Source organism: Ranitomeya variabilis, chromosome 4 (assembly GCF_051348905.1).
Source record: "Ranitomeya variabilis isolate aRanVar5 chromosome 4, aRanVar5.hap1, whole genome shotgun sequence".
NCBI classification, from domain to species: Eukaryota; Metazoa; Chordata; class Amphibia; order Anura; family Dendrobatidae; genus Ranitomeya; species Ranitomeya variabilis.
In genome coordinates this window covers 60,674,271-60,700,015 of record NC_135235.1, presented here as the reverse complement: position 1 = coordinate 60,700,015, position 25,745 = coordinate 60,674,271, and the positions used below count along the sequence as shown (strand labels likewise).

The following is a 25,745-nucleotide window of genomic DNA, read 5'->3' as shown; positions in this document are numbered from 1 at the left end:
CTCTAATGTGCACCAAAAACATTACAGAGCTGGAGTGATCCGTCCCCAGTGCTGAATATCTTAACATATATTCCCTTTTTGTTTTAATGTGTGCATCTATCAGGGGCATGTAGGAAATACGGCAGGAGACTTCTTGTAATTGCTTGCCATTATATTTGCCTATAGATCTTTCAATGTGCTAGACAAAGAATACTCACACATAAGGCATTTTGAAAGTGCACTTTTACTATTTCCTAAAAATCATACAGAGTTGTTGGTTTCATACTTATTTTCTACATAGATTATAAAAATGTAATAACCATAAGATTCGCTGTAATCTTTTTAATTGATTTTGTGTTTTTTGTGTTTTATGCATTCTGGAGCTGAAAAGGTCCAGCCATCACATTAACTTCCTCAAGGTGATAGGCGTTAGCTGCTCTCTTGCGTCTTCTTATACATCCTTGACGGCAACGAGATTTGGCACTGCCCTCCTTGCACACCACAAGCTTGCACTGAATATATACATTGGAATGTTTTTTTAAAAAGGTGAAGGCTTTAAATCCAAAGCGGACTATGTTCTTTGACGGGGACTGGTAGCGATTGTAATCCGGGACTTTACTACACCTGAAATAACATGGAACAACATTAATGTTTATTATTATGATAGATAAAAAATTAATAAATTTTATCTTTGAATTAATCATAAGTGAAACACAAGCCCTGAAGCAAATGTTTTGATGCCACAGATAACACAGTGAGAGCTCTCTGAGTACAGGCATTGTAATAGATATTGGATGGGTTTACACTTTCCAACCTGCTGCATTTGGCCACCAATAGGCTGTTTCTTTGCTGATTGTTCAATTGATTGTTTAAGACAAGTGCCACATTTAATAAGAACAAATAATAATCAGGAATTAATTGTTCTGTTAACATAAGTTGCATTGTTCTTGACAGCTACAGTTCCTGTTTTGATGATGTGCTGCTGAGAACAATGACCTTAAGCAAATCAAAGGATCATTTCACATGATGAACAAGTGCTTTGCTCATTTGTGAAGTTATTGGCACCATTTACAATTTATAGTGTAATTGCACTGTTACTTGTATTTTTATGTAACGTCACAGATAACACAAAATGATAACTCTAATAATAACTTGCAGCTGCATGTCAGACAGAGAGAATAGTCTGCTGCTAGTTCCTACAGAATATAATTTGCTGGGCAATGCATTCATATTGCTTCCCACTGTTTGATATTCACAGGTGGACCTTGGTCCTGCTCAGTCCTTATTCACATTGAGGTCATTCTTGACACATAGTAAGGTTTTAATACTAGAGTTTAGGACTGTCCATTCTGGGTATACCTTGACACTGGTGGGATGGCTTTTATGCTTTTTTTTTAAATCAAAAACAGTGTTTACTAACTACCCCATGTTATTTATATACACTATTGCCTTTGGCTTTCTTATATCTGGGTGTGTGTTCATTATGTTTCTATGTTAGAACTCAGTTTACTTTTATCTACTTATATGCTCCACTCTCAGCGTAATTTGACCCTGTTTGTGTTCACATACATAGAGAAAATCTGTGATAACTGGCACTGGCAGAGGCAATGGCAGTAAGCATATGGCAGCACTATTAAAGGACTGTGCCAGAAAAAAAAATTCAAAATATCACAAAAAGAAGGCAGCTGAATTTACTAACACCAGGTCACAATATAATGCACTACAGTATGCAGCACGCTGATGTTCTGTGATGTTTTTGAATTTTACATTGTTTTCAGTGAGTTGCTTTTAATGTTAGTGCTGGGACTCTGATAAGGAACGTTGACCTGGCTTGTGAATTTTCGCAAAAACTTTGACCAACACTAGTGATCTGCGAACGTGCTTGTATCACATCTTATCGGTATTATCGATTATCTTGGGCTTGCTCGTATATTATGTTCGAGCCCTGAACACATGTGGGAGTGTGGGAATTCCCTAACAAACAGACAATCCCTGCATGTTGTCCGACTGTCTAGCAGCCACGGTGACTTGAACATAATATCCGAGCAAGCCCAAGATACTCAAATAACACCCAAACATGCTCCGATAAGACATTATCAGAACACATTCACTCATCACTTATCCACCACCTGATCCATTTTTTGCATCATTTTTTGTTGCACATTTTTTCAGCTTTGGTGGCTGCAACCAGTCCCTTTAGTGTTGGCTGAGGGAATTTGGGGTGCACTGACATAGTGCTGGCTAGTCCACCTGATCTAATAGTAAGGCTGTGCACTATACGTATATTAGGATTTGGTGACAGAAACTCAAGAAGTGGACCCTCTGGGTCACGGCTACAGAGCCTCCGAGGACGAGTAGACCAGATAGAGCCACCCCCTATACAGAGAGTGTTTGGAACAGGCCCAAGAAGGATGAAGCCGCAACTGCCGGAGCCAAAGGGGCAACCAAGGACTGGACTAAGGAGGTGGAGAAGACGAGATGAAGTCAGGACCTCAGAGGAGACAGAAACAGCAGAGGCACTGGAGTGGATAGGACGGCAGAGACACAGGACCGGCAGGGACGGCAGAGACACAGAACCGGCAGGGATGGCAGAGACACAAGACCAGCAGGGACAGCAGAGACACAGGACCGGCAGGGACGGCAGAGACACAGGACCGGCAGGGACGGCAGAGACACAGGACCGGCAGGGACGGCAGAGACACAGGACCGGCAGGGATGGCAGAGACACAGGACCGGCAGGGATGGCAGAGACACGGGACTGGCAGGAATGGCAGAGACACAGGAAAGGCTGGGACGGCAGAGACACACGACTGGCTGGGATGGCAGAGACAGGACTAGAAGACACCGCACACTCTTAATAGATATTTATGCAAATTGTGCAAAATTTATTAAATATCACACTACACATTAGTGACACATGGGAGCAATGTACATTTCAGGGATAAGCGACCACTTGTAGTAACAATTCAATTGATGTTTCGGCTCTCCTGAGCCTTAATCATAATATCGCTTGGTATAGCAATGATAGATACATATAGTGAATTCCTTGCTTACGGGTATGTCTTGTAATGCGGCGCTCCCGCGCCTTGCTGATGCCAACATCAGCAAGGCGCGGGAGTGCCGCCTTACAAGACATCCACCCGAGGTTCAGCACACAGGGCAGCATACCACGATTGGCCACATACCGCCTTATCTGCTAATAGCACTACCTATACCCGTAAGCAAGGAATTCGCTATGTGTATCTATCATTGCTATAACAAGCGATATTATGATTAAGGCTCAAGAGAGCCAAAACGTCAATTGAATTGTTACTACAAGTGGTCGCTTATCCCTGAAATGTACATTGCTCCCATGTGTCACTAATGTGTAGTGTGATATTTAATACATTTTGCACAATTTGCATAAATATCTATTAAGAGTGTGTGGTGTGTTCTAGATATTACTTGTACGGGGACTCTTCAGTCCATGACACCTGCACCTCACTTTCCAAATTGACTGAGTGCACACCATTGTACCTTATAGAGACACAGGACTGGCAGGGACAGCAGAGACACAGGACTGGCAGGAACGGCAGACACAGGAGTGGCTGGAATGGCAGAGACACAGGACTGGCAGGGATGGCCTGAAATCAAATCAGAGTCACAGCAAAGAGAACAGAGACAGGGAGCCAAGGAACTTAAGGAAGTGCCAGCCAAAACTAGCGACGACCATAGACACTAAGAAATACCCGACGGGTGCCGTAATATTGGGGGTGAAGCCCCAGCAGTGAGAGGAGCACGTCTGCGCATGCGCAGACTGCTGAAGGTAAGAGCACCAGAGAATCTAGATGGAGAGGAATGCGGAGGAGCGTCGGGAGCGCGCCGGCCGGAAAGGTAAGTATTAGGCGGCGTAACAGTATCCCCTCTCTTACTTCCCCTCCCTCTAGAACTGGAAAGGAACCTCCTCAAAATAAGAGGAGCATTGACATTCTCTAGAGGTTCTCAAGATCTCTCCTCAGGACCGAAACCCTTCCAATCAATCAAATAAAAGGTTCTACCTCTAACAGTTTTCCTGGCGAGAATATCCTTAATTTCAATAGAATCATCAGAAGTACTGGGTAGAGGAGAGCGAGAAGGAGCAGAATTAAAATGATTAAAAATTGTGGGTTTGAGAAGAGACACATGGAAATCATTGGGAATGCGCAATGAAGTAGGCAATTTTAATTTGGAGGCTACGTCATTAATACGGCTAGAAACCTCAAAGGGACCAATGTAACGTGGACCTAACTTTTGAGAGGGAATCTTGAGTCTGATGTAGCGTGAGGATAGCCAGACTTTGTTGCCAGGATGATACGGAGGAACATCTAAACACCTTTTATCAGTATATATTTTCATTCTGTTACTAGCCGTTTCAAGCGCCTCTTTAGTCTCCTGCCAAATCTTGGAAAATTCCAAGGACAAGAAATCCGCCGCCGGTACACCCGAGGTGGGGATAACAGGGAAAGGAATGCTGGGATGTTGCCCAAAAACAATAAAAAAAGGAGACTTAGACGAAGATTCACTAGTGTGATTATTATAGGCAAATTCTGCCCAGGGAAGAAGAGACACCCAGTCATTATGATGAGCATTGGTAAAATGGCGAAGATAAGATGTCAGGAGCAGAAGGTAAACCAGGCAAAGAGATGAAGTGGGTAATTTTGGAAAATCTATCCAGAACCACTAAAATAACTGCAATTTGAGGACTGTGGTAAATCGGTGACAAAGTCCATCGCTATATGGCTCCAGGGAACAGAAGGCACAGGAAGTGGATGCAGAAATCCCGAAGGTAGCTGTCAAGGAACTTTGTTTCTGGCACACGAGGAACAGGAAGCAACGAAATCCAGGACATCTTGATGAAGTGAAGGCCACCAATAGTGGCAAGAAAATATGGAGAGAGTCTTCTTGCCCCCAACGTCTCCGGCTAACCGGGAAGAATGGCCCCAATGCAGGACTTTCATCTTGTCATGATTTGACACGAAGGTTTTTACCAGAGGAGGAGTGATTAAGTTCAGGGGGGCTATGGAGACAATCTTAGCTGGATCGACAATATGCGCAGGTCTCTCCTTCTCATCCAGTGGTTAAAAAGACCTTGATAGAGTGTCAGCCCTGATGTTTTTATTACCTGGTCGGAAATGCAGCTCGAAATCAAAACCTCTGAAGAACAAGGACCATCTGGCTTGACGAGGATTCAGCCTTTGGGCGGACTGAATGTAGGCCAGATTTTTGTGATCCGTAAAAATGATGATAGGGTGAACGGCCCCTTCAAGAAGGTACCACCACTCCTCCAAAGCCAATTTAATGGCCAATAGTTCCTTGTCCCCAGTGGAATAATTACGCTCAGAAGAAGAAAATGCGTTGGAGAAAAACCCACAAGAGACTAGAGACTAAACGGCCCGAATTAGACCTCTGTAAAAGTACCGCTCTGGCTCCAATAGAGGACGCATCCACTTCCAGAATAAAAGGTCTATTGGTATCGGGTCGATGTAATGCTGGTGCAGAAGCAAATTCTTGTTTCAAGGTTTAGAAGGCGACCTCGGCCTCCGGAGGCCAGAGATTAGGATCGACTCCCTTGCAAACAAGAGCTGAGATTGGTTTAGTTAAGGAGGAGAAATGAGGGACAAATTGCCTATAATAATTGGCAAAGCCAAGAAATCACTGAATAGCCTTTACTCCGAGAGGACATGGCCACTTAAGAATGGCAGACACCTTCTCAGGATTCATCTTCAGACCATCCTTCGAGACGACATAACCCAGGAAGGGCACGGCAGACTGTTCAAAGACACATTTCTCAATCTTTGAGAAGAGATGGTTCTCCCTTAAATGTAGTAAGACTTGGCGCATGTCTCGTCAATTAGTAGATAAATCTGGAGAGAAGATGAGGATATCGTCTAGGTAGACTACAACACTGGTATAAAGGCAATCTCGAAAGATATCATTAACAAATTCTTGGAATACGGCAGGAGCATTGCACAGACCGAATGGAATAACCAAATACTCATAGTGACCTTCCCAGGTGTTAAATGCGGTCTTCCGCTCGTCTCTTGCATGGATTTGGATCAAGTTATAGGCCCCTCAAAGATCAAGCTTGGTAAAAATTTGTGCTCCCCTCAGGCGGTCAAAAATTTCTGGAATGAGAGGCAATGGGTATTTATTCTTGACAGTGATATTGTTTAACCCTCTGTAGTCAATGCATGGACGAAGAGTACCATCCTTCTTCTTAACGAAAAAGAAACCCGCCCCACCAGGAGATGAAGATTTACGAATGAAACCTCTGGCGAGGTTCTCCTAAACATACTCCGACATACCTTGAGTCTCTGCAGGAGAGAGAGGATAGATTCTTCCTCTTGGAGGAGTGGTACCAGGAATGAGGTCTATAGGACAGTCGTAGGGAAAATGTGGTGGAAGACTCTCAGCCTCTTTCATGTCAAAAACATCCACGTAGGAAGAATAAACAGAGGGCAACCCAGAAGGAATGGAAGGGGAACAGGGGACACCAACAGGACACACTGGCAGCAGATAACGAGGATTCTCCCCATCGTAGAATATTGCCTTTATGCCAATCTAAGAAGGGTTCATGAACCTGCAGCCACGGAAGACCTAGAAGAATAGGATGAGAGATATTGGCCAAGACAAAAAATGAAATTCTTTCCCTATGAAGAGCCCCTACCTGAAGCTCTACCAACTGCATAACTTGAGTTACGGTCTCTTGCAGAGGCTTTCCGCCGATGGAAGCGAGAAAGAGAGGGTTCTCTAGAGTCCTAACAGGGACAGAAAATGTAATAACCTCCTCTAGCTTAATAAAATGTCCCACAGCCCCTGAGTCTACATAGGCCTCCAGAGAAAAACGCTTATCAAGAGCATGCAACAAAACAGACAAAGTGAGGGGTAGAGAGGTTTCACATGCTCTCTTACCTGTCCTAGGTGGAGGAGTTTTCCGGATGCTCAGGACAGGCTCGGAGGAGATGAGAGGAGCTTCCACAGTAAAAGCAAAGACCCTGGGAGCGTCTTTCCTTGCGATGTTGTTCATTAAGCTTTAGACAATCAACTTGCATTGGCTCTGGCACTGATATAGAAGCAGAAGCTCTGAGACGTGGACTGAGAGGTCTACGAGAAGATGCAGAAGAACGAGGAAATCTGCTCTCCTCAGCTCGTTCCTGAAAGCAAAGGTCAATACGAGTGGCCAAAGCAATTAAATCTTCCAAGGTGGTTGGAGTATCTCGACCAGCTAATTCATCTTTGATACGTCCGGATAGCCCCCGCCAGAAAGTCCCTACTAACGCATCATTATTCCAACCTAAGTCAGAAGATAAAGTCAGAAACTGAATAGCGTATTACCCAACAGTTAAGGATCTCTGCTGTAAATTAAACAAAGCCTCAGTAGTAGAGGCCAAGTGACCCGGTTCATCGAAAACTCGACAAAACATCTCCAAATGGGGAGGAGGATGAGGAGCAGAGACAGGAGGAGGACCAGAGGTGGCTGGCTGACTGTAAAGAGAGAAGTCGGCTGTCGACAGATGCCATATAACCAAGGATATGGGACTGGGTATCTCGCTGCTTTGCCAGTTCTTGTTGTAAACTGGCCAGCTGGGAGGCATTCCCCGGATCAGAGGACTGAAGAGTGGAGAGACGAGAGTCCATGGATTTATAAAGGACATCATTCGAGTCTGATTCTTTTCCAAGAAAACAAGTTCTTTCTGGGCAGTCGAAGCTCCAGCGGGATCCATGGCCTTAGTGTGCTATTAGGATTCGGTGAGAGAAACCCAAGAAGTGGACCCCCTTGGACATGGCTGCAGAGCCTCCGAGGACAAGTGGACCAGATAGAGTCACCCCCTATACAGGGAATGTTTGGAACAGGCCCAAGGAGGATGAAGCCCCAACTGCCGGAGCCAAAGGGGCAACCAAGGACTGGACTAAGGAAGTGGAGAAGACGAGATGAAGTCAGGACCTCAGAGGAGACAGAAACAGCAGAGGCACAGGAGTGGCTAGGACGGCAGAGACACTGGAGTGGCAGGGATGGCAGAGACACAGGACCGGCAGGGACGGCAGAGATACAGGACTGGCAGGGACGGCAGAGACACATGACCGGCAGGGATGGCAGAGTCACAGGACCAGCAGGGATGGCAAAGACACAAGACCTGCAGGGACGGCAGAGACACCGGACTCGCAGGGACGGCAGAGACACAAGACTGGCAGGAATGGCAGAGACACTAGACTGGCTGGGATAGCAGAGACACAGGACTGGCAGGAACGGCAGAAACATAGGACTGGCTTGGATGACAGAGACACAGGACTGGCAGGGACGGCCTGAAATCAAAGCAGAGTCACAGCGAAGAGAACAGAGACAGGGTGCCAAGGAACCTAAGGAAACGCCAGCCAAAACTAGCGAAGACCATAGACACTAAGGCGTCTTACCTGGGAAGACGCAGGGAAGAAATACCCGACAGGCTCCGCCATATTGGGGGTGGAGCCACCGGGTCATGACCTCCCAGAAGGTCATGAGGAGCACGTCTGCACATGCGTGGACCGCCAAAGAGACGAGCACCAGAGAATCCAGATGAGAGGAGCGAGGAGGAGCGTTGGGAGCACACCGGCCAGAAAGGTAAGTATTAGGCGGCGTATTAGGCGGCGTAACAACGTATCTGTGTGATTGGCGCCTTATCCATGTGCATTTATAATACTAGGCATGCACTTCATTTATGAATGGAATGTATGTGACTAGGGTTGAGCGACTTTCATTTTTTAAAGATCGAGTCGGGTTTTGTGAAACCCGACTTTGTCCAGAGTCGAGTCGAGCCGATTATCGCTAAAAGTCGGGGATCGACCGAAACACGAAACCCAATGCAAGTCAATGGGGAAGCAAAGTCGGCAGTGAGTGGAGGCCAGGAAAACACCTACAGTGCCCATTTTAATGCCAAAAACATCCATTCTTGTTTCTGAAGCTTGTCAATCTTAATTAACTTTATAATAATAGTTGTTCATTGGAACTTGGGGTCATTTGGTAAAAGTTGTGGGGGGTAGGGCTGGTTCAAGGTTTTAGTGGGCCCAGGAATCGTGGACTACGTCACGGCGGTGGAGCAGGGAGAGGTAAGTATTTCAACGTTGCAAGTGGTGTGATGCTGAACAAGCAGGGGGGGCCCACTCGTTCGCATTGGCACTGGCACAGGGCCCCTCAAAGTACAGCGGTGTGTTTGCATGGCGGGGGCGCCTCCCACCGGCAGCGACACTTTTGCGTACTCTGAGGGGCCCTGTGCCAGTGACGTCGCCAACGAGTATGCCCCCCCCCCACCTGATGAAGGAACCTGCACTTTCATCTGCACCTTCCTCTTTGTCCCTGTGTAAGGTGGTATAACATGCGGGAATGGGAACCTTACTTTCAGCAGGGTCAGATTCTGGCTGTGTAGAGTGCAAGGGGAATGTAGTGGTCTAGGTCAATGCACCAGCAGACTCATCTAGCAGTGGCTGGGCAATGGGCAGGATGAGGAGGAAACAGATATAGGGCCAAAGAATAAAGTAGGCTAAATGCTGTTCAAAATTGGTAACAGGTAGTGTTGAGTGATACCGGCCGATACTTGAAAGTATCGGTATCGGAAAGTATCGGCCGATACCGGCAAAGTATCGGATCCAATCCGATACCGATACCCGATACCAATACAAGTCAATGGGACTCAAGTATCGGACGGTATCCCTGATGGTTCCCAGGGTCTGAAGGAGAGGAAACTCTCCTTCAGGCCCTGGGATCCATATTAATGTGTAAAAGAAAGAATTAAAATAAAAAATATTGCTATACTCACCTCTCCGACGCAGCCTGGACCTCAGCGAGGGAACTGGCAGCGTTGTTTGCTTAAAATTCGCGCGTTTACTTCCTTACGTGAAGTCCCGGCTTGTGATTGGTCGCGTGCCGCCCATGTGGCCGCGACGCGACCAATCACAGCAAGCCGTGACGTAATTTTAGGTCCTTCAGGATTTTAAAATTACGTTCTGGCTTGTGATTGGTCGCGTCGCGGTCACATGGGCGACGCGACCAATCACAAGCCGTGACGTCACGGGAGGCTGGACACGCGCGCATTTTAAAATGCGCGCGTGTCCTGCCTCCCGTGACGTCACGGCTTGTGATTGGTCGCGTCGCCCATGTGACCGCGACGCGACCAATCACAAGCCAGAAAGTAATTTTAAAATCCTGAAGGACCTAAAATTACGTCACGGCTTGCTGTGATTGGTCGCGTCGCGGCCACATGGGCGACGTGACCAATCACAAGCCGTGACATCACGGGAGGCTGGACACGCGCGCATTTTAAAATGCACGCATGTCCTGCCTCCCGTGACGTCACGGCTTGTGATTGGTCGCGTCGCCCATGTGACCGCGACACGACCAATCACAAGCCAGAACGTAATTTTAAAATCCTGAAGGACCTAAAATTACGTCACGGCTTGCTGTGATTGGTCGCGTCGCGGCCAATCACAAAGCCGGAACGTAATTTTAAAATACTGAATGCCTAGAAGGACCTGAAAATTACATCACGGCTTGCTGTGATTGGTCGCGTCGCGGCCAAATGGGCGGCACGCGACCAATCAGAAGCCGTGACGTCACGGAAGGAAGGAAAAGCGCGCATTTTAAGCAAAGAACGCTGCCGGTTCCCTCGGTGAGGTCCAGGCTGCGTCGGAGAGGTGAGTATAGCAATATTTTTTATTTTAATTCTTTATTTTACACATTAATGTTGTTTCGATACCGATACCCGATACCACAAAAGTATCGGGTCTCGGTATCGGAATTCCGATACAGCAAATATCGGCCGATACCCGATACTTGCGGTATCGGAATGCTCAGCACTAGTAACAGGACTAAACAGGCGGCATTGCTTTGTTCAGTGGAGTAGCAAACCCAGGAGCAGCAGACACTGTTTTAAGGGCCCAAACACACTAATAGGCCAAATGCAGTTTAATATCTGATACTATAGGCCGAAAGCCAGAAGGTTGAAGCTCAGCTTTATTCAGTTGAGGGCAAACACCAGGGAGCGGCAGACACCGTTAGTAGGCCGTAACCAAAGTTGAAGGCCAAATGCAGTTTAATATCTGATACTAAAGGCCGAAAGCCAGAAGGTTGAACCTCAGCTTTATTCAGTTGAGGACAAACACCAGGGAGCGGCAGACACCGTTAGTAGGCCCTAACCACCAAGTTTTTAAAAAACAGCACTTAATGAGAGCCAGAAGGTTGAAGCTCAGCTTTATTCAGTTGAGGACAAACACCAGGGAGCGGCAGACACCGTTAGTAGGCCCTAACCACCAAGTTTTTAAAAAACAGCACTTAATGAGAGCCAGAAGGTTGAAGCTCAGCTTTATACAGTGGAGGTCAACACCAGGGAGGGGCAGACACCGTTAGTAGGCCATAACCAAAGTTGAAGGCCAAATGCAGTTTAATATCTGATACTATAGGCCGAAAGCCAGAAGGTTGAAGCTCAGCTTTATTCAGTTGAGGGCAAACACCAGGGAGGGGCAGACACCGTTAGTAGGCTGTAACCACCAAGTTTTTTAAAAAACAGCACTTAATGAGAGCCAGAAGGTTGAAGCTCAGCTTTATACAGTGGAGGTCAACACCAGGGAGGGGCAGTCACCGTTAGTAGGCCGTAACCAAAGTTGAAGGCCAAATGCAGTTTAATATCTGATACTATAGGCCGAAAGCCAGAAGGTTGAAGCTTAGCTTTATTCAGTTGAGGACAAACACCAGGGAGCGGCAGACACCGTTAGTAGGCCCTAACCACCAAGTTTTTAAAAAACAGCACTTAATGAGAGCCAGAAGGTTGAAGCTCAGCTTTATTCAGTTGAGGACAAACACCAGGGAGCGGCAGACACCGTTAGTAGGCCCTAACCACCAAGTTTTTAAAAAACAGCACTTAATGAGAGCCAGAAGGTTGAAGCTCAGCTTTATTCAGTTGAGGGCAAACACCAGGGAGCAGCAAACAGAGGTATTATGCCCCAACCAGCACTTAAAAAAAAAATAAAAATTAGAGCCAGAAGGTTGAAGCTCAGCTTTATACAGTGGAGGTCAACACCAGGGAGGGGCAGACACCGTTAGCAGGCCGTAACCAAAGTTGAAGGCCAAATGCAGTTTAATATCTGATACTATAGGCCGAAAGCCAGAAGGTTGAAGCTCAGCTTTATTCAGTTGAGGACAAACACCAGGGAGCGGCAGACACCGTTAGTAGGCCCTAACCACCAAGTTTTTAAAAAACAGCACTTAATGAGAGCCAGAAGGTTGAAGCTCAGCTTTATTCAGTTGAGGGCAAACACCAGGGAGCAGCAAACAGAGGTATTATGCCCCAACCAGCACTTAAAAAAAAAAAAAAAATTAGAGCCAGAAGGTTGAAGCTCAGCTTTATACAGTGGAGGTCAACACCAGGGAGGGGCAGACACCGTTAGTAGGCCATAACCAAAGTTGAAGGCCAAATGCAGTTTAATAGCTGATACTATAGGCTGAAAGCCAGAAGGTTGAAGCTCAGCTTTATTCAGTTGAGGGCAAACACCAGGGAGGGGCAGACACCGTTAGTAGGCTGTAACCACCAAGTTTTTTAAAAAACAGCACTTAATGAGAGCCAGAAGGTTGAAGCTCAGCTTTATACAGTGGAGGTCAACACCAGGGAGGGGCAGTCACCGTTAGTAGGCCGTAACCAAAGTTGAAGGCCAAATGCAGTTTAATATCTGATACTATAGGCCGAAAGCCAGAAGGTTGAAGCTTAGCTTTATTCAGTTGAGGACAAACACCAGGGAGCGGCAGACACCGTTAGTAGGCCCTAACCACCAAGTTTTTAAAAAACAGCACTTAATGAGAGCCAGAAGGTTGAAGCTCAGCTTTATTCAGTTGAGGACAAACACCAGGGAGCGGCAGACACCGTTAGTAGGCCCTAACCACCAAGTTTTTAAAAAACAGCACTTAATGAGAGCCAGAAGGTTGAAGCTCAGCTTTATTCAGTTGAGGGCAAACACCAGGGAGCAGCAAACAGAGGTATTATGCCCCAACCAGCACTTAAAAAAAAAAAAAAAAATTAGAGCCAGAAGGTTGAAGCTCAGCTTTATACAGTGGAGGTCAACACCAGGGAGGGGCAGACACCGTTAGCAGGCCGTAACCAAAGTTGAAGGCCAAATGCAGTTTAATATCTGATACTATAGGCCGAAAGCCAGAAGGTTGAAGCTCAGCTTTATTCAGTTGAGGACAAACACCAGGGAGCGGCAGACACCGTTAGTAGGCCCTAACCACCAAGTTTTTAAAAAACAGCACTTAATGAGAGCCAGAAGGTTGAAGCTCAGCTTTATTCAGTTGAGGGCAAACACCAGGGAGCAGCAAACAGAGGTATTATGCCCCAACCAGCACTTAAAAAAAAAAAAATTAGAGCCAGAAGGTTGAAGCTCAGCTTTATACAGTGGAGGTCAACACCAGGGAGGGGCAGACACCGTTAGTAGGCCGTAACCAAAGTTGAAGGCCAAATGCAGTTTAATATCTGATACTATAGGCCGAAAGCCAGAAGGTTGAAGCTCAGCTTTATTCAGTTGAGGACAAACACCAGGGAGCGGCAGACACCGTTAGTAGGCCCTAACCACCAAGTTTTTAAAAAACAGCACTTAATGAGAGCCAGAAGGTTGAAGCTCAGCTTTATTCAGTTGAGGACAAACACCAGGGAGCGGCAGACACCGTTAGTAGGCCCTAACCACCAAGTTTTTAAAAAACAACACTTAATGAGAGCCAGAAGGTTGAAGCTCAGCTTTATTCAGTTGAGGGCAAACACCAGGGAGCAGCAAACAGAGGTATTATGCCCCAACCAGCACTTAAAAAAAAAAATTAGAGCCAGAAGGTTGAAGCTCAGCTTTATACAGTGGAGGTCAACACCAGGGAGGGGCAGACACCGTTAGTAGGTCGTAACCAAAGTTGAAGGCCAAATGCAGTTTAATATCTGATACTATAGGCCGAAAGCCAGAAGGTTGAAGCTCAGCTTTATTCAGTTGAGGACAAACACCAGGGAGCGGCAGACACCGTTAGTAGGCCCTAACCACCAAGTTTTTAAAAAACAGCACTTAATGAGAGCCAGAAGGTTGAAGCTCAGCTTTATACAGTGGAGGTCAACACCAGGGAGGGGCAGACACCGTTAGTAGGCCATAACCAAAGTTGAAGGCCAAATGCAGTTTAATAGCTGATACTATAGGCCGAAAGCCAGAAGGTTGAAGCTCAGCTTTATTCAGTTGAGGGCAAACACCAGGGAGCGGCAGACACCGTTAGTAGGCCGAAACCAAAGTTGAAGGCCAAATGCAGTTTAATATCTGATACTATAGGCCGAAAGCCAGAAGGTTGAAGCTCCGATTTAGACAGTGGAGGACAATTTGAATTAGGGACTGCAGACAGACTTAGTAGGCTGTCCCCTGTGGACCATGCTTCCACCACATTAACCCATTGTAATGGACACGTAATCTTCCGTGGCCATGCCTACAGGTCCATGCGTCTGTTGTCAGGTGCACCTTTGTACTCACAGTTTGCCAGAGTACATGGACAATGCGGTCTTTTACATGCTGGTGGAGGGTTGGGATGGCTTTTCTCGCTATGTGTATCTATCATTGCTATAACAAGCGATATTATGATTAAGGCTCAAGAGAGCCAAAACGTCAATTGAATTGTTACTACAAGTGGTCGCTTATCCCTGAAATGTACATTGCTCCCATGTGTCACTAATGTGTAGTGTGATATTTAATAAATTTTGCACAATTTGCATAAATATCTATTAAGAGTGTGTGGTGTGTTCTAGATATTACTTGTACGGGGACTCTTCAGTCCATGACACCTGCACCTCACTTTCCAAATTGACTGAGTGCACACCATTGTACCTTATAGAGACACAGGACTGGCAGGGACAGCAGAGACACAGGACTGGCAGGAACGGCAGACACAGGAGTGGCTGGAATGGCAGAGACACAGGACTGGCAGGGATGGCCTGAAATCAAATCAGAGTCACAGCAAAGAGAACAGAGACAGGGAGCCAAGGAACTTAAGGAAGTGCCAGCCAAAACTAGCGACGACCATAGACACTAAGAAATACCCGACGGGTGCCGTAATATTGGGGGTGAAGCCCCAGCAGTGAGAGGAGCACGTCTGCGCATGCGCAGACTGCTGAAGGTATGAGCACCAGAGAATCTAGATGGAGAGGAATGCGGAGGAGCGTCGGGAGCGCGCCGGCCGGAAAGGTAAGTATTAGGCGGCGTAACAGTATCCCCTCTCTTACTTCCCCTCCCTCTAGAACTGGAAAGGAACCTCCTCAAAATAAGAGGAGCATTGACATTCTCTAGAGGTTCTCAAGATCTCTCCTCAGGACCGAAACCCTTCCAATCAATCAAATAAAAGGTTCTACCTCTAACAGTTTTCCTGGCGAGAATATCCTTAATTTCAATAGAATCATCAGAAGTACTGGGTAGAGGAGAGCGAGAAGGAGCAGAATTAAAATGATTAAAAATTGTGGGTTTGAGAAGAGACACATGGAAATCATTGGGAATGCGCAATGAAGTAGGCAATTTTAATTTGGAGGCTACGTCATTAATACGGCTAGAAACCTCAAAGGGACCAATGTAACGTGGACCTAACTTTTGAGAGGGAATCTTGAGTCTGATGTAGCGTGAGGATAGCCAGACTTTGTTGCCAGGATGATACGGAGGAACATCTAAACACCTTTTATCAGTATATATTTTCATTCTGTTACTAGCCGTTTCAAGCGCCTCTTTAGTCTCCTGCCAAATCTTGGAAAATTCCAAGGACAAGAAATCCGCCGCCGGTACACCCGAGGTGGGGATAACAGGGAAAGGAATGCTGGGATGTTGCCCAAAAACAATAAAAAAAGGAGACTTAGACGAAGATTCACTAGTGTGATTATTATAGGCAAATTCTGCCCAGGGAAGAAGAGACACCCAGTCATTATGATGAGCATTGGTAAAATGGCGAAGATAAGATGTCAGGAGCAGAAGGTAAACCAGGCAAAGAGATGAAGTGGGTAATTTTGGAAAATCTATCCAGAACCACTAAAATAACTGCAATTTGAGGACTGTGGTAAATCGGTGACAAAGTCCATCGCTATATGGCTCCAGGGAACAGAAGGCACAGGAAGTGGATGCAGAAATCCCGAAGGTAGCTGTCAAGGAACTTTGTTTCTGGCACACGAGGAACAGGAAGCAACGAAATCCAGGACATCTTGATGAAGTGAAGGCCACCAATAGTGGCAAGAAAATATGGAGAGAGTCTTCTTGCCCCCAACGTCTCCGGCTAACCGGGAAGAATGGCCCCAATGCAGGACTTTCATCTTGTCATGATTTGACACGAAGGTTTTTACCAGAGGAGGAGTGATTAAGTTCAGGGGGGCTATGGAGACAATCTTAGCTGGATCGACAATATGCGCAGGTCTCTCCTTCTCATCCAGTGGTTAAAAAGACCTTGATAGAGTGTCAGCCCTGATGTTTTTATTACCTGGTCGGAAATGCAACTCGAAATCAAAACGTCTGAAGAACAAGGACCATCTGGCTTGACGAGGATTCAGCCTTTGGGCGGACTGAATGTAGGCCAGATTTTTGTGATCCGTAAAAATGATGATAGGGTGAACGGCCCCTTCAAGAAGGTACCACCACTCCTCCAAAGCCAATTTAATGGCCAATAGTTCCTTGTCCCCAGTGGAATAATTACGCTCAGAAGAATAAAATGCGTTGGAGAAAAACCCACAAGAGACTAGAGACTAAACGGCCCGAATTAGACCTCTGTAAAAGTACCGCTCTGGCTCCAATAGAGGACGCATCCACTTCCAGAATAAAAGGTCTATTGGTATCGGGTCGATGTAATGCTGGTGCAGAAGCAAATTCTTGTTTCAAGGTTTAGAAGGCGACCTCGGCCTCCGGAGGCCAGAGATTAGGATCGACTCCCTTGCAAACAAGAGCTGAGATTGGTTTAGTTAAGGAGGAGAAATGAGGGACAAATTGCCTATAAAAATTGGCAAAGCCAAGAAATCACTGAATAGCCTTTACTCCGAGAGGACATGGCCACTTAAGAACGGCAGATACCTTCTCAGGATTCATCTTCAGACCATCCTTCGAGACGACATAACCCAGGAAGGGCACGGCAGACTGTTCAAAGACACATTTCTCAATCTTTGAGAAGAGATGGTTCTCCCTTAAATGTAGTAAGACTTGGCGCATGTCTCGTCAATTAGTAGATAAATCTGGAGAGAAGATGAGGATATCGTCTAGGTAGACTACAACACTGGTATAAAGGCAATCTCGAAAGATATCATTAACGAATTCTTGGAATACGGCAGGAGCATTGCACAGACCGAATGGAATAACCAAATACTCATAGTGACCTTCCCAGGTGTTAAATGCGGTCTTCCGCTCGTCTCTTGCATGGATTTGGATCAAGTTATAGGCCCCTCAAAGATCAAGCTTGGTAAAAATTTGTGCTCCCCTCAGGCGGTCAAAAATTTCTGGAATGAGAGGCAATGGGTATTTATTCTTGACAGTGATATTGTTTAACCCTCTGTAGTCAATGCATGGACGAAGAGTACCATCCTTCTTCTTAACGAAAAAGAAACCCGCCCCACCAGGAGATGAAGATTTACGAATGAAACCTCTGGCGAGGTTCTCCTAAACATACTCCGACATACCTTGAGTCTCTGCAGGAGAGAGAGGATAGATTCTTCCTCTTGGAGGAGTGGTACCAGGAATGAGGTCTATAGGACAGTCGTAGGGAAAATGTGGTGGAAGACTCTCAGCCACTTTCATGTCAAAAACATCCACGTAGGAAGAATAAACAGAGGGCAACCCAGAAGGAATGGAAGGGGAACAGGGGACACCAACAGGACACACTGGCAGCAGATAACGAGGATTCTCCCCATCGTAGAATATTGCCTTTATGCCAATCTAAGAAGGGTTCATGAACCTGCAGCCACGGAAGACCTAGAAGAATAGGATGAGAGATATTGGCCAAGACAAAAAATGAAATTCTTTCCCTATGAAGAGCCCCTACCTGAAGCTCTACCAACTGCATAACTTGAGTTACGGTCTCTTGCAGAGGCTTTCCGCCGATGGAAGCGAGAAAGAGAGGGTTCTCTAGAGTCCTAACAGGGACAGAAAATGTAATAACCTCCTCTAGCTTAATAAAATGTCCCACGGCCCCTGAGTCTACATAGGCCTCCAGAGAAAAACGCTTATCAAGAGCATGCAACAAAACAGACAAAGTGAGGGGTAGAGAGGTTTCACATGCTCTCTTACCTGTCCTAGGTGGAGGAGTTTTCCGGATGCTCAGGACAGGCTCAGAGGAGATGAGAGGAGCTTCCACAGTAAAAGCAAAGACCCTGGGAGCGTCTTTCCTTGCGATGTTGTTCATTAAGCTTTAGACAATCAACTTGCATTGGCTCTGGCACTGATATAGAAGCAGAAGCTCTGAGACGTGGACTGAGAGGTCTACGAGAAGATGCAGAAGAACGAGGAAATCTTCTCTCCTCAGCTCGTTCCTGAAAGCAAAGGTCAATACGAGTGGCCAAAGCAATTAAATCTTCCAAGGTGGTTGGAGTATCTCGACCAGCTAATTCATCTTTGATACGTCCGGATAGCCCCCGCCAGAAAGTCCCTACTAACGCATCATTATTCCAACCTAAGTCAGAAGATAAAGTCAGAAACTGAATAGCGTATTACCCAACAGTTAAGGATCTCTGCTGTAAATTAAACAAAGCCTCAGTAGTAGAGGCCAAGTGACCCGGTTCATCGAAAACTCGACAAAACATCTCCAAATGGGGAGGAGGATGAGGAGCAGAGACAGGAGGAGGACCAGAGGTGGCTGGCTGACTGTAAAGAGAGAAGTCGGCTGTCGACAGATGCCATATAACCAAGGATATGGGACTGGGTATCTCGCTGCTTTGCCAGTTCTTGTTGTAAACTGGCCAGCTGGGAGGCATTCCCCGGATCAGAGGACTGAAGAGTGGAGAGACGAGAGTCCATGGATTTATAAAGGACATCATTCGAGTCTGATTCTTTTCCAAGAAAACAAGTTCTTTCTGGGCAGTCGAAGCTCCAGCGGGATCCATGGCCTTAGTGTACTATTAGGATTCGGTGAGAGAAACCCAAGAAGTGGACCCCCTTGGACATGGCTGCAGAGCCTCCGAGGACGAGTGGACCAGATAGAGTCACCCCCTATACAGGGAATGTTTGGAACAGGCCCAAGGAGGATGAAGCCCCAACTGCCGGAGCCAAAGGGGCAACCAAGGACTGGACTAAGGAAGTGGAGAAGACGAGATGAAGTCAGGACCTCAGAGGAGACAGAAACAGCAGAGGCACAGGAGTGGCTAGGACGGCAGAGACACTGGAGTGGCAGGGATGGCAGAGACACAGGACCGGCAGGGACGGCAGAGATACAGGACTGGCAGGGACGGCAGAGACACATGACCGGCAGGGATGGCAGAGTCACAGGACCAGCAGGGATGGCAAAGACACAAGACCTGCAGGGACGGCAGAGACACCGGACTCGCAGGGACGGCAGAGACACAAGACTGGCAGGAATGGCAGAGACACTAGACTGGCTGGGATAGCAGAGACACAGGACTGGCAGGAACGGCAGAAACATAGGACTGGCTTGGATGACAGAGACACAGGACTGGCAGGGACGGCCTGAAATCAAAGCAGAGTCACAGCGAAGAGAACAGAGACAGGGTGCCAAGGAACCTAAGGAAACGCCAGCCAAAACTAGCGAAGACCATAGACACTAAGGCGTCTTACCTGGGAAGACGCAGGGAAGAAATACCCGACAGGCTCCGCCATATTGGGGGTGGAGCCACTGGGTCATGACCTCCCAGAAGGTCATGAGGAGCACGTCTGCACATGCGTGGACCGCCAAAGAGACGAGCACCAGAGAATCCAGATGAGAGGAGCGAGGAGGAGCGTTGGGAGCACACCGGCCAGAAAGGTAAGTATTAGGCGGCGTATTAGGCGGCGTAACAACGTATCTGTGTGATTGGCGCCTTATCCATGTGCATTTATAATACTAGGCATGCACTTCATTTATGAATGGAATGTATGTGACTAGGGTTGAGCGACTTTCATTTTTTAAAGATCGAGTCGGGTTTTGTGAAACCCGACTTTGTCCAGAGTCGAGTCGAGCCGATTATCGCTAAAAGTCGGGGATCGACCGAAACACGAAACCCAATGCAAGTCAATGGGGAAGCAAAGTCGGCAGTGAGTGGAGGCCAGGAAAACACCTACAGTGCCCATTTTAATGCCAAAAACATCCATTCTTGTTTCTGAAGCTTGTCAATCTTAATTAACTTTATAATAATAGTTGTTCACTGGAACTTGGGGTCATTTGGTAAAAGTTGTGGGGGGTAGGGCTGGTTCAAGGTTTTAGTGGGCCCAGGAATCGTGGACTACGTCACGGCGGTGGAGCAGGGAGAGGTAAGTATTTCAACGTTTCAAGTGGTGTGATCCTGAACAAGCAGGGGGGGCCCACTCGTTCGCATTGGCACTGGCACAGGGCCCCTCAAAGTACAGCGGTGTGTTTGCATGGCGGGGGCGCCTCCCACCGGCAGCGACACTTTTGCGTACTCTGAGGGGCCCTGTGCCAGTGACGTCGCCAACGAGTATGCCCCCCCCACCTGATGAAGGAACCTGCACTTTCATCTGCACCTTCCTCTTTGTCCCTGTGTAAGGTGGTATAACATGCGGGAATGGGAACCTTACTTTCAGCAGGGTCAGATTCTGGCTGTGTAGAGTGCAAGGGGAATGTAGTGGTCTAGGTCAATGTACCAGCAGACTCATCTAGCAGTGGCTGGGCAATGGGCAGGATGAGGAGGAAACAGATATAGGGCCAAAGAATAAAGTAGGCTAAATGCAGTTCAAAATTGGTAACAGGTAGTGTTGAGTGATACCGGCCGATACATGAAAGTATCGGTATCGGAAAGTATCGGCCGATACCGGCAAAGTATCGGATCCAATCCGATACCGATACCCGATACCAATACAAGTCAATGGGACTCAAGTATCGGACGGTATCCCTGATGGTTCCCAGGGTCTGAAGGAGAGGAAACTCTCCTTCAGGCCCTGGGATCCATATTAATGTGTAAAAGAAAGAATTAAAATAAAAAATATTGCTATACTCACCTCTCCGACGCAGCCTGGACCTCAGCGAGGGAACTGGCAGCGTTGTTTGCTTAAAATTCGCGCGTTTACTTCCTTACGTGAAGTCCCGGCTTGTGATTGGTCGCGTGCCGCCCATGTGGCCGCGACGCGACCAATCACAGCAAGCCGTGACGTAATTTTAGGTCCTTCAGGATTTTAAAATTACTTTCTGGCTTGTGATTGGTCGCGTCGCGGCCACATGGGCGACGCGACCAATCACAAGCCGTGACATCACGGGAGGCTGGACACGCACGCATTTTAAAATGCACGCGTGTCCTGCCTCCCGTGACGTCACGGCTTGTGATTGGTCGCGTCGCCCATGTGACCGCGACGCGACCAATCACAAGCCAGAACGTAATTTTAAAATCCTGAAGGACCTAAAATTACGTCACGGCTTGCTGTGATTGGTCGCGTCGCGGCCACATGGGCGACGCGACCAATCACAAGCCGGGACGTCACGGGAGGAAGGACACGCGCGCATTTTAAAATGCGCGCGTGTCCAGCCTCCCATGACGTCACGGCTTGTGATTGGTCGCGTCGCCCATGTGACCGCGACGCGACCAATCACAAAGCCGGAACGTAATTTTAAAATACTGAATGCCTAGAAGGTCCTGAAAATTACATCACGGCTTGCTGTGATTGGTCGCGTCGCGGCCACATGGGCGGCACGCGACCAATCAGAAGCCGTGACGTCACGGAAGGAAGGAAAAGCGCGCATTTTAAGCAAAGAACGCTGCCGGTTCCCTCGGTGAGGTCCAGGCTGCGTCGGAGAGGTGAGTATAGCAATATTTTTTATTTTAATTCTTTATTTTACACATTAATGTTGTTTCGATACCGATACCCGATACCACAAAAGTATCGGGTCTCGGTATCGGAATTCCGATACAGCAAATATCGGCCGATACCCGATACTTGCGGTATCGGAATGCTCAGCACTAGTAACAGGACTAAACAGGCGGCATTGCTTTGTTCAGTGGAGTAGCAAACCCAGGAGCAGCAGACACTGTTTTAAGGGCCCAAACACACTAATAGGCCAAATGCAGTTTAATATCTGATACTATAGGCCGAAAGCCAGAAGGTTGAAGCTCAGCTTTATTCAGTTGAGGGCAAACACCAGGGAGCGGCAGACACCGTTAGTAGGCCGTAACCAAAGTTGAAGGCCAAATGCAGTTTAATATCTGATACTAAAGGCCGAAAGCCAGAAGGTTGAACCTCAGCTTTATTCAGTTGAGGACAAACACCAGGGAGCGGCAGACACCGTTAGTAGGCCCTAACCACCAAGTTTTTAAAAAACAGCACTTAATGAGAGCCAGAAGGTTGAAGCTCAGCTTTATTCAGTTGAGGACAAACACCAGGGAGCGGCAGACACCGTTAGTAGGCCCTAACCACCAAGTTTTTAAAAAACAGCACTTAATGAGAGCCAGAAGGTTGAAGCTCAGCTTTATACAGTGGAGGTCAACACCAGGGAGGGGCAGACACCGTTAGTAGGCCATAACCAAAGTTGAAGGCCAAATGCAGTTTAATATCTGATACTATAGGCCGAAAGCCAGAAGGTTGAAGCTCAGCTTTATTCAGTTGAGGGCAAACACCAGGGAGGGGCAGACACCGTTAGTAGGCTGTAACCACCAAGTTTTTTAAAAAACAGCACTTAATGAGAGCCAGAAGGTTGAAGCTCAGCTTTATACAGTGGAGGTCAACACCAGGGAGGGGCAGTCACCGTTAGTAGGCCGTAACCAAAGTTGAAGGCCAAATGCAGTTTAATATCTGATACTATAGGCCGAAAGCCAGAAGGTTGAAGCTTAGCTTTATTCAGTTGAGGACAAACACCAGGGAGCGGCAGACACCGTTAGTAGGCCCTAACCACCAAGTTTTTAAAAAACAGCACTTAATGAGAGCCAGAAGGTTGAAGCTCAGCTTTATTCAGTTGAGGACAAACACCAGGGAGCGGCAGACACCGTTAGTAGGCCCTAACCACCAAGTTTTTAAAAAACAGCACTTAATGAGAGCCAGAAGGTTGAAGCTCAGCTTTATTCAGTTGAGGGCAAACACCAGGGAGCAGCAAACAGAGGTATTATGCCCCAACCAGCACTTAAAAAAAAAAAAAATTAGAGCCAGAAGGTTGAAGCTCAGCTTTATACAGTGGAGGTCAACACCAGGGAGGGGCAGACACCGTTAGCAGGCCGTAACCAAAGTTGAAGGCCAAATGCAGTTTAATATCTGATACTATAGGCCGAAAGCCAGAAGGTTGAAGCTCAGCTTTATTCAGTTGAGGACAAACACCAGGGAGCGGCAGACACCGTTAGTAGGCCCTAACCACCAAGTTTTTAAAAAACAGCACTTAATGAGAGCCAGAAGGTTGAAGCTCAGCTTTATTCAGTTGAGGGCAAACACCAGGGAGCAGCAAACAGAGGTATTATGCCCCAACCAGCACTTAAAAAAAAAAAAATTAGAGCCAGAAGGTTGAAGCTCAGCTTTATACAGTGGAGGTCAACACCAGGGAGGGGCAGACACCGTTAGTAGGCCGTAACCAAAGTTGAAGGCCAAATGCAGTTTAATATCTGATACTATAGGCCGAAAGCCAGAAGGTTGAAGCTCAGCTTTATTCAGTTGAGGACAAACACCAGGGAGCGGCAGACACCGTTAGTAGGCCCTAACCACCAAGTTTTTAAAAAACAACACTTAATGAGAGCCAGAAGGTTGAAGCTCAGCTTTATTCAGTTGAGGGCAAACACCAGGGAGCAGCAAACAGAGGTATTATGCCCCAACCAGCACTTAAAAAAAAAAAAAAAATTAGAGCCAGAAGGTTGAAGCTCAGCTTTATACAGTGGAGGTCAACACCAGGGAGGGGCAGACACCGTTAGTAGGTCGTAACCAAAGTTGAAGGCCAAATGCAGTTTAATATCTGATACTATAGGCCGAAAGCCAGAAGGTTGAAGCTCAGCTTTATTCAGTTGAGGACAAACACCAGGGAGCGGCAGACACCGTTAGTAGGCCCTAACCACCAAGTTTTTAAAAAACAGCACTTAATGAGAGCCAGAAGGTTGAAGCTCAGCTTTATACAGTGGAGGTCAACACCAGGGAGGGGCAGACACCGTTAGTAGGCCATAACCAAAGTTGAAGGCCAAATGCAGTTTAATAGCTGATACTATAGGCCGAAAGCCAGAAGGTTGAAGCTCAGCTTTATTCAGTTGAGGGCAAACACCAGGGAGCGGCAGACACCGTTAGTAGGCCGAAACCAAAGTTGAAGGCCAAATGCAGTTTAATATCTGATACTATAGGCCGAAAGCCAGAAGGTTGAAGCTCCGATTTAGACAGTGGAGGACAATTTGAATTAGGGACTGCAGACAGACTTAGTAGGCTGTCCCCTGTGGACCATGCTTCCACCACATTAACCCATTGTAATGGACACGTAATCTTCCGTGGCCATGCCTACAGGTCCATGCGTCTGTTGTCAGGTGCACCTTTGTACTCACAGTTTGCCAGAGTACATGGACAATGCGGTCTTTTACATGCTGGTGGAGGGTTGGGATGGCTTTTCTCGCAAAAGAAGTGTCGACTGGTTAGCTTGTAGCGTGGTACAGCGTAGTCCATCATGGCCTTATTAATAGTAAATAAAATATATAACTAGGCTCTATGAACTTTTAAATAGGTTCCAGGGGTACACGGGCAGCATTGGTGTGGTCAGTGGAGGAGTATTGCAAGTAGGGACCGCAGACAGGCTATCAAAGGCTTAAAATAACAAACAATAGGCTCATGGCAGTTTGAAATTGGTTACATGGATACACAGGCAGGCACTCCAGGCAGCATTGTGGTTAGTGGAGGAGTATTGCAAGTAGGGACCGCAGACAGGCTAACAAAGGCCTAACATAACAAACAATAGGCTCATGGCAGTTTTAAATCGGTTACATGGATACACAGGCAGGCACTCCAGGCAGCATTGTGGTCAGTGGAGGAGTATTGCAAGTAGGGACCGCAGACAGGCTATCAAAGGCCTAAAATAACAAACAATAGGCTCATGGCAGTTTTAAATCGGTTACATGGATACACAGGCAGGCACTCCAGGCAGCATTGTGGTCAGTGGAGGAGTATTGCAAGTAGGGACCGCAGACAGGCTATCAAAGGCCTAAAATAACAAACAATAGGCAGGCATGGCAGTTTTAAATCGGTTACATGGATACACAGGCAGCATTGTGGTCAGTGGAGGAGTATTGCAAGGAGTGTCTGACACAGTTAGTACTCCCAAAAAATAAATAGATGTTAATGTCTCACAAAACAACAATAAATGAAAAAAGGGTGGCATGCTTAGGTACAGGGGTGGGCTCATCTGCAGAGTTTATGATAAAGTAATTTGGCAGTAAATTACTATTTACTGGTGTCAATATAGGACACTGACCGAGACTACTTTAACTAGCATCATAGATGTCAACAAATTGGTATTGTTTGTCAGGGCCAGGCATTGAATGATGTCAGCGCATAGACTAAACATTGGTGGAGCTGTGCGAGATAATTTTGAACGTGGTAGAGCACAGTTTGAGCTGGGGGGGGGGACTCTCTTGTGGCCGGCGGTACCGCCCCAG

General features: G+C 46.9%; 1 protein-coding gene across 1 annotated transcript in view; it reads right to left on the bottom strand.

The window, feature by feature from the left end:
• Positions 1-203: 203 nt before the first annotated feature.
• The window catches only part of LOC143767563 (zonadhesin-like), a 316,930-nt gene continuing 291,388 nt past the window's right edge, over positions 204-25,745 (bottom strand). Inside the window, exon 19 of the mRNA XM_077255972.1 lies at positions 204-603. The gene's annotated coding sequence lies outside the window, so the exon portion shown is untranslated. The remainder of the gene's footprint in view (positions 604-25,745) is intronic.